Source organism: Elephas maximus, chromosome 23 (genome assembly GCF_024166365.1).
Source record: "Elephas maximus indicus isolate mEleMax1 chromosome 23, mEleMax1 primary haplotype, whole genome shotgun sequence".
Classification (NCBI taxonomy): Eukaryota; Metazoa; Chordata; class Mammalia; order Proboscidea; family Elephantidae; genus Elephas; species Elephas maximus.
Window position 1 is genome coordinate 9527880 of NC_064841.1, and position 13354 is coordinate 9541233.

Here is a 13354-nt window from a genome sequence, read left to right on the forward strand (position 1 = left end):
CCGGCCGCTCGGGGCCGCATCCTCCGCGCGCTTCCTCCGCAGTCGCTGCCTGGGCCTCGCGCGGCTCCTCCTTCCTCTGCGCCGCCCGCAGCCGCGGCGCCTCGATTCGGCGCCCTCAGCGGCGGCGAGGGCGCGCGCAGGGGCGGGCCGGCGGCTTCCTCCCGGCCCCGGCCCCGCGGTCAGCAGGCCTCGGCCGGCGGGCGCGCGAGGCGAGGAGGGGCGGCGTGAGGGGCGGCGCCGGCTCCGCTCTCGGACGCTGAGGGGCGCAGGCGGAGGGGCGCGGGGCCGGGCCGGGTGGCTGGCTCCGCCCGGCCGGCGGCCCTCCCTCCCCGGCTCTAGCCGGAGCTCGGCCGCGGGGACATGTCGACCGTCCCTGGCGGAAGCCCGCTCCGGGGGAGGGGAGAGCCGGCTCGGTCCTCCCCTTAGGGGGGAGCCGCCCCGCGGGCGGGCAGGCGGGCGGGCGGCGGTCTCGGCCTCCCCTCGCGGCTCTGGAGAGAGGGGCGGCGGCGGCGGGAGCGCTGGCCGGCGAGCGGAGGCGCTCGGGCCGTGGGAGGGAGCGGCGGCGTCTTCTCCGGCCTCCCCTCGGTGCGCTCTCGGTGCGCGGACTCTGGAGAAACTCAGATTCAAAACTGCTCAAGCGGCGGCTGCAGCTCCCTCTCCTCGGCCAAGATGGGGCTGAGATGGCCGCGCCGAGGATGCTGGGAGGAGCAGCAGCAGCCCCGCCGCCACCGCCGCCGCCGCCGCTGCTGCCGCCGACTAAAATGCCGCGGCTGCCGCAGCCACCGCCGGCTCCGCAGCCGCCGCCGTTCCCTGACGCACCGACGTCGTGACGTCACCGCCCCGCCCCCTCCGGTTTCCTGCGGAGTTTCGCGTGGAGGCCGGGCGGGGGGGGCGGGGCTAAGGGTGAAAAGGGGGAGCGGTTTCCTTATTTTAAATTTTTAAAATTTAAATTTGGGGCTGGAGGTCCTTTAAGAGTTGAAGAGTGGGCGCTCCTAGAAATAGCAGGCCTTAGAGAAGCTTACAGTTCCGTTAATGGAACGTCTTTGTATCGGTTCGTGCCGAGACACTGGAAGATGCGAGGTCATGGGCTGTGTCTATAATACTTAGCAAAATCTCCCTGAAAGGAGGGCGATAGGGACGGGGGTTGGGATTTAGTGGAGATAAAGAGGAGGACGGCTGGAGGAATCGAGTCACTTAAATCTGTGCTGAAGATAAATGTGGACACTATAGTCAGAAGTGATATGTCGAGAGACGTGGGGAGGATTAGCTAAAAATTGCAAGCCAAACTGAGTCAGAAAAATCGTCTTTCAGCCAAAAGTTCTGTCTCCAACAATGGCATCAGGGAATAGTTAACTTGCCCAGGGTGAGGTCAGTTTAAAAAAAGGCTAGGGGTTACCAACATATTCCCAATATTCCTGAATTTCCTGTGATTTCAACATTGGAGACCACACTTAAACTCTTGAGACTGTTTTTACTTGCAGCACGAAATCAGCTTATGGGCTCCATAAATGCAGAACCTACTGCGTTAAATAGTTAAGAGTTCTTCCTTTTGTTTATTCTAAAACCCTTAGCTGGATACAGAGTGTTGTATGATTTGGATTGGGCTATGAACAGCCACAACGAGTCAGAGAGCACTCTTTCCTATCCCAGTAGGGAGAACAGCTATGAAATTACTGGCGATTTTTATCTTCTTTTAGCTACTTTCTGGTAAAGGAAGAAAATGGTAAGGCCATTATTTTGCACAGTTAAAAAATGAGGGCTGAGGGAAGCAGAGGTCTTGAACTTTGACCTACTAATGCAGCCATCATTTAGATAAAATATAAGAAGTCTTGCAAGAAATCAAGATTTTATATTTGTTACATCTTCAGCAGTCCCATCATGATTTACATCAACAGCTAAAAAATTCATAAAATTGTTACATGCAGTTCTCTAATCTTTGAAGAATAGAAATACTCTTTCTCCCACAGGATGTTTTGAGAATTAAAATTTATAAAGATTTTTTTTTTTTAGGTCCTTGGTTGTAAATAAGTTCTAGAGATATGTCTTTTAGCTTTGCTGTTGTTGTTGTTAGGTGCCGTCGAGTCGATTCCAACTCATAGCGACCCTACGGGCAACGGAACAAAACACTGCCCGGTCCTGCGCCATCCTTACAATCCTTGTTACGCTTGAGCTCATTGTTGCAGCCACTGTGTTAATCCACCTCATTGAGGGCCTTCCTCCTTTCTGCTGACCCTGTACTCTGCCAAGCATGATGTCTTTCTCCAGGGACTGATCCCTCCTGACCACATGTCCAAAGTATGTAAGATGCAGTCTCGCCATCCTTGCTTCTAAGGAGCATTCCAGTTGTACTTCTTCTAAGACAGATTTGTTCGTTCTTTTGGCTGTCCATGGTATATTCAATATTCTTTGCCAAGACCACATCTTTTAGCCTTAGTAGAAACCATGTCCTCCAAATCCTAGTGACTGAGGTCAAGATGTAAAATAAGACCACATAATAACATCCCTGTTTCTTAAGGGGGTGGGAGGGAGTAAAGGAACCAAGTGTAACATTATGCTGCTCTTGTGGCAGAGATAGCTCATGGAATGTTTCGTTTCTAAATCCGTCATTTCAGTCATTGTAAGAGACAGTTCTCCATCAATAAGTTAGTTCAACTGGTTAAATCTAATATGAACTTATAAAAGCTTAATTTAACTTTGGATCGATTTATTAGATTATGAAAAATAGTTATCAATGGGTGGTATTGAGCCTAGGGCTTTTGGAAAAATATCTTAAGTCTGCTTGTCTCATGACATGAACTTGTTACATAACTTCTTGAATACTTGTGATGTTAATCTGCAATCACACATTTAAGGGAAAATCTTCAAATAATCTATAAGACTGTTTCTCCTCAGAAGAACTAAATGGTGCTGGGCCACAACCGATGACTGCCCTGACAGGGTACACAACGGAGAACCCCTGAGGGAGCAGGAGACCAGTGGGATGCAGACCCCAAATTCTAGTAAAAAGACCAGACTTAATAGTCTGACTGAGACTAGAAGGACCCTGGTGGTAATGTCCCCCAGACCTTCTGTTAGCCCAGGACAGGAACCATTCCCAAAGCCAACTCTTCAGACAGGGATTGGACTAAACAACGGGATAGAAAAAGACGTTGGTGAAGAATGAGCTTCTTGGATCAAGTAGACACATGAGACTATGTTGTCATCTCCTATCTGGAGGGGAGATGAGAGGGCAGAGGGGGTTAGAAGCTGGTGGAATGGACACAAAAAGAGAGTGGAGGGAAGGAGCGGGCTATTTCATTCGGGTGAGAGCAATTAGGAGTATATAGCAAGGAGTATATAAATTTTTGTGTGAAAGACTGCCTTGATTTGTAAACTTTCACTTAAAGCACAATAAAAATTAAAAAAAAAAAAAAAAGACTTTCTCCTTAGACACAAAGGATTTATTATGAAATTAAAGTGTGGATAAAGATCATTTAGAAGAGATCAAGAAGTAGGCTATATTCCTTGTAAGGACAGGGTTAAAGGTGTTAAAAACATCTTAGGGGGGAAAAATAAGATTCATAAAATTAAAGCGTTTCATTTAGATTATAAAGATTTGTGTGTATATGTGCTTAGCCTTGACAATGTTCTCCAACAGTTTTAAACGCCTTAGCTGCATTTTATACATTTGCCCTTAAAAGAATATAGAGAATTTATTGTATAAAACTGCTAAGATGATTAGAATGTTGGTTGTTGCAAAAAAATTTGAAATCATTGTACAGAGGACAAATATGACATAACCCATGGCTGTTGAGTTGATTCTGACCTATAGCAACCCTTAGGACAGAGTAGAACTGCCCCATAGGTTTTCCAAGGCGCTGCTGGTAGATCCAAACTGCCAACCTTTTGGTTAGCAGCCATAGCCCTTAACCACTACACCACCAGGGCTCCAAGTACAATATAACTATCATCAAACTACAAAATCTGTGTTTACTCATAGTTGATTCACAAAGGATTAAAAGCCTTCAAATAGCTAAAGTGATTGAAGACGGGATATATGTGCAAATGCGTAAGCTCAGTGTGTGATGAGTTGATGATACGCAAAATGGTAGCCTAGAGTTAATAGCTCAACTCCCTAGAACGGGAGAGATCCCTGGAGACCCAAGTCTCAAAGCTAAGGGTCTTAATGCAGTTATCGTGGCTCCATACCTGTACCCAGAAACCAAAGGTAGGGACTGTGGAACCCTCAATGACTGCTCTCAGGGCCCCAGTTTGACTGTTTGTCCTACGCTTGGTATTTCCCTCAAAGATTTCAAATTGTAGCAATGTATGGTAAGTACATTTAGGTAGAACAATGCAGAAAAAGAAAAAAAAAAAAAAACTTAGCAACTAAGGATTATTTTCACTGATGGAAAAAGCTGCTGTAGCAAGATCCTTTCATCATTTGTAAGCATTTACCCCAAATTCTACTGGGTTATTATTATTTAATGGCAGCAGTACCAGGTGGTAGTTTCATAGTCACAAGATACTGGAAGTTGAACTGCAGAAACCGCCTCCCCCCGCCAAAAAAAAAAAAACAGGATCCACCCCCTCATCCCCCAGGAATGCATATTAATATTTAAAATAATAAAGATACATTAATTTAAACATTCTGGGATACAAGCAAAGAGAATCAGACTTTCTGTAGAAATCAAGCAATTGCCTAAGCTAAGAGAACGAACCTTTCAGAATTAACACTATCAGTCAGTCCCCATGTATATTAGGAAACTTGAACCCCAGCTAATAAGTTTGTCTGGGATTTCGAAGTAGCTTATGTTTATTTTCTGTTTTTATCGCCAAATTGTTTTAAACATACGAAATGCAGAAATGGTTTTAGAAATAAATATCCATTGTCTGAATAAGTAGTATTTGATTTATTATTATGATTTTCTTGAGATTACGTTTCTGGAACAATATCACATTAGTAACTCCTTGCAGGGAGACCACGGTGTGCTACCATCCAAAAAGCGGGACAAATTGCAGTGCGAAGAGGGCTAAAGCTGATGAAATTCCATGAATACTTTTATTAAGACAAACATAATCTGATTTGAATGCATAAACACTTGAGAACAAGGTGTTTAAGATTCCCACATCAAAGAAAACTTTATCAGATAATCTTTTAGAGTTTGAGATGCTATGAAACAATGACATATTTTTAATGGTGAAGATTTCCTTGAGTCCCAAAGACTTGAAGTTCAGACAAAACATAGCAATGCGGTGGAAGAAAAGGGTGCATTTTGAGCTAATAAGTACAATGTCATATTAAGGCCTGTTCTACTTCATTATGAAATTTAATTTGGAATCTAAAAAATAAGTTCTGTAGGTCTAAAAACCAAAAACAAACAAAACCTGTTGCCGTCAAGTCAATTCCAACTCATAGCGACCCTAAAGGACAGAGTAGAACTGCCCCATAGTGTTTCCAAGGAGCACCTGGTGGATTCGAATTGCTGGCCTTTTTGGTTATCAGCCGTAGCTCTTAACCACTAAGCCACCAAGGTTTCCATAGGTCTAAAACCTAGCTTAAATAATGCAACTTGCAGGGCAACATGAATACCCGTGTTTGTACAACTAACAACAACCACAACAACCCACTGAAAGAGTACCTGGAGAAACGTAACATGTTGGTAGTGCTTTGGCATCTTTGGAAGAAAGGATAGCAACTCAATGTGATGTTAATGGCAGTAATATTTTTAATACTATTTGTTGATAAAAAGGAAAACAGCCCTTAGATCTACTTGAATTTAAGAAGCAGGTATGTTCCCGGAAAGTCACAAGTAAATGAGCTATTTATAAGAAGAATTATTTTAACCTCAAACAGGAGCTAGTTATTCACGAGCATTCAATGGCAAATCCTTCGGTAAGGGGAATTGTTACTATCTATTATGTCTTTCTTGTATGTATGAATTTGGTGTGTGCACAAGTATGATTATGTGTAGTTTTATGTAGTAATGTACCTGTAATTTTAAGTTGTAATTTTAATACTCCCAAAGAGAATTGAAAGACGTTGCCAATTTCTGGACTTTGGGGTTATAGTTTTCTCTGCGTGTTATTATTACCAGCTTATAAAGTTTTAAAAAAATGTGTTTGAGTGTATAAGCTTGTATAAACTGGATTTAGACATGAAAATGGACTAAATGTTCTCGACTGATGATCTGAAGGTCATTCTAACCTGGCTGATTAAACCAAAGCAAAACAAAACAAAACCCGTTGCCATCCAGTTGATTCCGACTCACAGCGACTCTGTATAGAGTAGAACTGCCCCATAGGGTTTCCAAGGAACGGCTGGTGAATTCGAGCTGCTGACCTTTGGGTTAGCAGCTGAGCTCTTAACAACGATTAGACTGCTTTTAATTCATAAGACTCAAAGGTTGAAACGCACAGATAGAATCTTGACTACCTTGTATTCCCACTGATGTTTTAATTCCAAAATAACTAGCTCTTTAGTCACTGGAAACAAAACGCTTTTAGCATTGAACTTTAGGATACTTGAAATCCTGCTCTGAAGGCATTCATACTCACTAAATGATCCACACAGACCCAAGTTTGCAGGAGGACTTGGGTACTACTTAAAATGGCCATGTAATGAGTTTCTCCCACCTCCTACTGCTGTACTGGGGTCTTTGGAAGAGAAGGAAGCTAGTAAGAAATAAAGACATGGGGGGGTGGGGAGGGAATGCAAAATCAAGGTGAAATGTTAACCGCAGGGTCATTCCAAATTTAACCATCAAATCCCTAAGGCAGTAATAACAGCATGAGTAGGACACACATTCTATAGCCTTTAACTATTTTTTAAACTAAAATTGACTAGATCCAAATATATTTTTATCCTGAAAAATTTAGAATGATTTATCCATTTTTCATCTACTTTTTTTCCGGATTTCTTACTCAAGGACTGACCTAATTCTAGAGTCTTTGCTTCTAAATATTGTATTATTACTTGTTTCATAGGTAGTCCATTGATGGAATTGTTCAACCCTCCAAGGAAAAAGAAATATCAACCTCTGCCACAAAAAATGCCTATTTTCAAAAAAGATAAATTGTGTGGTGATGATTCATTCACATTTTCCAAGAATTTACCATTGAATTTCTTTAAGCTAGCTGAAAATTGAAAATAATTTTATTTATAGACATTTTATTTAAACTATTTTATTTTGGTGTAAGAAAGAAACAATTCTTCTGGTAGCATCAAGCTGATATTTTGCATAAACATCTCCACATATGATGATACTGACTCTACTTCTCCATTTAATGGACATTTAGAGGCCTGCTTAAAAAAAAAAAATTTTTTTTTTTTTTTTTTTACTATGTACTGACTTATTGCTAGACTCAGGGAAAACAATTTTAAGGAAGACAAGAAAAGGAGGTTTCCTGTTCTAAGGGGAAAACGGACATCAGATAAATAAATACGGCAATGTTAAATAGTAATGCGTGTTAAGAAAGACAACAACAATGTGGGAGGGAGTGGGGCACTCCAGGTCAGTAAGAAGCAGGTCTGTTTGAGGAGGTCTCTTTGAATCAAGGCCAAGCTTGTCTAGAGCCAGAGGTGGAGCATTCTGGGAAGTGAGGCAGGCAGGGACAATGGACCCGCGGTGGAAACCAATACACAGTGTGGAAGTAAGGTGGGGGCATTTGAGAGGGAAGCAGGGGCCATATTATATGGATCTTGCAGATCAAAAGAAGAAAATTTTTTTTTTTTAATATAATGGGAAGCCGAGGAGCCCATGCTTACCTTGCTCATTGGATAATACGTCCCTGCTAACAATCCATATGCCTTATTTTTTATACAAAATTCAACGACGTTTTAGAAAAACAACTAATTACGTACCTGTAAGAGAGAAATCTTTTCCTCAATGAAATGGTAACTCTAATGTAATGACGGTGATTTTGTTTACTCATAAGAACCTTAAAATGCCCCACTTTTTTTTTTTTTTTTAATTCTGAGCAACAGTGGGAAAAAAATCATTTTGTTTACATGTAATTATTAGATTAGTATGATAGAACCACCCGAGAAAGAGAAATATTGTCCTTTTAACAAGTAGAGCTTAGGGATGAGCCTCATTTTTCCAATGAGACAAAAATTTTTTAAAAACCAAACCCAGTGTTGGCAACTCAATTCTAACTCATAGCAACCCTAGAGGATAGAGTAGACTCATAGCAACCCTAGAGGATAGAATAGAACTGTCCCATAGGGTTCCCAAGGAGCGGCTGGTAGATTTCAACTGCTGACCTTTTGGTTAGGAGCCAAGCTCTTAACCACTGTGCCACCAGGGCTTTATATATATATATATATATATATATATATATATATATATATATATATATATATATATATATATGTGTGTGTGTGTGTGTGTATGTATTTTCTACAATGATCACGTATAATTTTTATCTGCATGTTACTTTTATAGAAAAAAAATGTACCCGTGAACTCCAGCATAAACCGAAAGTAAATGTATAACAACAGAGGAAACTATAGTTTTAGTTATTGAGATGTGATAGATGACACTTTATAGTTGCTATTCAGAGATAAATTTCCCCTCAGGAATAGTACATATTTCAGTGCCATCAAAAGATAGTATTTGGAAGGATTAGAGCTTTTCCATTCGAATCAAATTAATGCAAAGACACTTTTAAGAGTTAATTCATGAAATAAAGGAGGGGTTTAAAAAGGAATTAGAAGGGCATAAAGGACAAAAAATATAATTAAAATGTGAGAAGAAAAGTTGGAATAAAATGGGATTTCAGGAAGCCTTTATTCTGTTACAGGCTCTGTAGTCTACTATCTGGCTGTGTGTCCTTGAATAGGTCATAACCTCTCTGGGTCTTAGTTTCCTCTTCTGTAAAATACGAGGGTTGACTGTTAGGATGACATTTTAGTGCTAAGGTTTTGTGACTCTAGATTTCCAAAGGACAAGCTTGGATTCTTGGTTTAATGTGTGACAGCCAGCATAGAGATGGGTCCACAAAACGTCTGTGCTTCAATTCAGCTTTGCTAACACTGAAGTGTGGTGGTTATTGACCTGCTTCTATGCCCACCCCTTTCTCCACTTCCCTCAACCCTTTCTCTGCTCTTCTTTGCCCTCCTCCATGTTCCAGGGATGAGGTGCTATGGACTTCATCACCAGGGATCCTTTGTCCTCTGGCTTCCAGTTGGGTTCAGCCAATGAGAGGCACTGGCAGGAGATCGGATAACAGGACAAGAGAGAGGTTGGAGTATTTCTTCCCCATCCCCCATCATCGCTGTCCTGAGATTCTGGTACTGACAGCATCCTTCTACTGTAGCTCCTATTGGCACCTCTTTCAAGGCTCCAACACTCCTTGGGCTCCTTTGGATCCAAGTGTGGTAACAGCTTCCCAGAGTACCAGCCCTTGAATGCCTCAACATTCCTTGTTGGGTCTGGCTAAGAAACTCTCCCCACGTTTCTGTAATTATTCCTTTCAATAGTTTGCCCTCAAAATCCCCTTCGAATGGTACCTTCAGCTTCCTGCCAGGGTGGAATGAATACATGCAAAAGATTTAATTTTTTTTTCTGCTTTTCACAACTTTGCTCAAATTCAGGGTTTTCCATCTCCCTCAGCATAAGAGCTGAAGTCCTGATGAAAAGCTACACGATCCGTGCTATACTCACTCCGCGCCAGCCACAATGGCTTCCTTGCTATTTTTCCAGCACATCAAGGTACCTGCCTGCCTCAGGACCTTTTCACTTGCTATACCCATTGCTGTTGAGTCGATTCTGACTCATAGTGACCCTACATCATAGAGCAGAACTGCCCCCATAGGGTTTCCGAAGAGCAGATGGTAGATTCCAATTGCTGACCTTTTAGTTAGCAGCTATAGCTCTTAACCACTATGCCACCAGGGCTCCTTTGCACTTGCTATACCTTCTGCTTATTCCCTGAGATATTCGCATAGCTGATCCCTCACCTCCTTCAAGTCTTTGCTTATATGTCACATTTTCCGTGAGGCCTACCCTGACTCCACTATTTAAAACTGCAAGTCTCCCACCCTTCTTATTCCCCTTCCCTGATTTTTTTCTCTGCAACACTTACCACCTTCTAGTATACTATATCATTGACTTTCTTGTTTGCTGTCTATTTTCCCACACTAAAATGTATTGCTGTAGCAGAGAAAGAGGTTTCATCTGTTTTGTTCACTGTTTTATCTTCCAGGTTTACAGTGGAGCCTGGCATATAGTAGGTTCTCAATAAATATTGCGTAAATAAATGAATTTTTCATTTTTACAACATCCTACAAGATTTTCATTCAATGTTACAAAATTAAAGCAAGAAGCATGCTCAAAATCTTGAAACATTGGTACAGGGGGAAATTCCCCATGAAGAGAGGTACTTTTGTCAACAAGTGTCTTTAAAAGAAAAAGAAAGATCGTTTTAAATATTACACAGAAGTGATTTCTTTACCTTTTTTATTGAAGCAATTCCACTCTTTGCAAAAGAAAAAAATTTCCGACGATTTGAAAGCTGTATTTTGGATCGTATGCAGAAGTTCTGGAGAATACGACACCTTTAGCCCTCTGTAGAAAGCAGAGATTGAAATTTTGATCAAGAATACACATTACTTTAGCCATTCTTCATCATACCTCATACAAGGCACATTGAGCTATTTTAAATATTTGCTGTAAGAGCGTAGTTTAAATAACATTGCTTTTACATAGGAAATTTTAATAACCAGAGCCACTCTAGGGGAAAAAGTCTTATCATTTAGTTTTTTAAATATATGTCTATAGATACGTTACTATAGTAACAAACTATTGGGGAAAAGGCTCTATGTTGAATACACAGAGTCTAAACGCTCTGGATTAATGAATAGCTAGGTTTAAAAAAATGTCTTTTATAGACTCCTTGTGCTTTGTTTATTCATCTGTTTGATTTGGCTGCTCTCATTTACATACTTGTTCTCATTAGGGTTTGAATTTCAGAGCTGGCCTCACTCAGCAATGGGAACAAATGTCTTGCCATGTGATACTAACTTTCCATTACATCCTGAAGCATTTGCAGTTCCAGAGGCAAAGAATTTATGGTTGGTACATGTTTTTTTTTTTTTTTTTTACATGAGGGGTGGAGCCATCACATAAAAGAAGCCAAATTAGAAAACATATTTTTCCTTGGTGCCAGTGTAGTTTCAGGACGCTGAGAACGCAGAATAATAAGCTAATGACCAAAAAATGAATCATTGGTAAAACACTGTCTATTTGGCATAAAATAGCTAATGTTTCTAGTTGGTTGATAATTTTCATAGCAACCATGGGATTTGGCACGTTCTAAACACCTTTCCTTGGAAGCCCTCAGACCCTTTGAAGCAGCTCATTATACCCTGAAAGAGTTCTGAGGGTCAAGGAGTAAAATACTTAAGTTTGGCTGATCATCTGGGGCTCTGTAGAGAGCATCGTGGAGCAAGTAGGTAAAACGCACTACTGCAAGATTTCTCGGTAATTCTCTAGCCAAGTAGGAAATTGAGTAGATGTAGCAAGAGCGGCTCAGAAGTATTAAAAGTCAATCCCCAAGTTAGAATTTGGTCAGAATCCCAAACTTCACTGGTTTGTTCTTCAGAAAATAAATAAATAAAAGAGTCTTACAGGCTCTTTCAAAACTAGAGTCACTATTAATATAAAATAAGGTGGCATCGCATTTCTAAGAAGTTCTGTGTGCTTCCCCTAACTTCCCATTATTCCTCACTGTGTCTCTATGAAAGTTGTTGGTGGCAGCTATGGTTTTCATTATGGCCAGAAAGTCCAGGAAAAAAGTATTAAAAACAGCAGCCAATAATGGTAAGAAATCATCACACATCTGTTCACATCTGTGGCCATACCTTCCACATGTGTAGCCCTATGCAGTTATCACACTCTTGCCATATGCCGTATCTGGTTCTTTTTTTTTTTTTTTTAATTTTTATTGTGCTTTAAGTGAAAGTTTACAAATCAAGTCAGTCTTTCATACAAAAATTTATATACACCTTGCTATATACTCCTACTTGCTCTCCCCCTATGAGACAGCACACTCCTTCCCTCCACTCTTTTCATGTCCATTCAGCCAGCTTCTGTCCCCCTCTGCCCTCTCTTCTCCCCTCCAGACAGGAACTGCCCACATAGTCTCATGTGTCTACTTGATCCAAGAAGCTCATTCTTCACCAGTATCACTTTCTATCCCACTGTCCAGTCCAATCCTTGTCTGAAGAGTTGGCTTTGGGAATGGTTCCTGTCTTGGGCTAACAGAAGGTCTGGGGACCATGACCTCTGGGGTCCTTCTAGTCTCAGTTGGATCATTAAGTCTGGTTTTTTTTACAAGAGTTTGGGGTCTGCATCCCACTGCTCTCCTGCTCCCTCAGGGATTCTCTATTGCATACACCATATCTTTTGATCCTTATAACCCTATATCTGAGTGAACTTAGGCAAGTCATTCAGCCCATGGCCATGATTCCCATTTGGTAAACTTGGTTTAATAGATGCCCTCCACTAAGTCTACAGGAATGCTTCAGAATTCCTAATAAAGTAGTAGGAAGCATCATGAATGCTTTAAAAGAAAGGTATTATTAGGTACACACATATATACGTATATATGTATGTATACATATGCATGTATAACAAAACAAGGAAGAAATACTCATAACAATTACAATTCTCATTTTTGCAACTGGTCATGTGGTCGTAGCTGCTATTTAGAACTATCTTCTTCCACCAACCATTCCATATTCCCCTTGCCTTCAACAAGCACCTCAGCTGGTCATGGTTCTTTGCCTAGTGGGGTGACCCAAACCTTCCTTCTTGAGGGGTCTGAGCCATTAGTAGCCATGTTAGAACCGGGTTGTTGTAGTTTTCCATTGACTTTAATTGCAGGGCATGGTAGTACTAAGAGATTTTCCACTGGATCTTCTATGTTCCAGACATACTTACTCTCTTCTTTATCTCCACTATGTAGTATCAGCCCAATTTCCCCTTGGTAATCAGGATCAATAACACCAGCCAATATGGTAAGTCCCTTCTTTACCTGTTGATTCCTAGTCATGAGGAACCCAAATTGGATGGATGACATTCTTAACTTCCAGTTTTTGGAAACCCTGGCGGTATAGTGTTGAAGAGCTACGGCTGCTAACCAAAAGGTCCACAGTTGCTCCTTGGAAACCTTCAGGGGCAGTTCTACTCTGTCCTTTAGGGTCAGTATGAGTCGGAATCGACTCGATGACAATCGGTTTTTATTATTCATCTGGGGAACCAGTGGTGCAGTTGTTAAGAGCTCAGGTTGCTAACCAAAAGGTTGGCAGTTTGAATCCACCAGCAGCTCTTTGGAAACCTAGGGCAGTTCTACTCCTTGGAAACCTAGG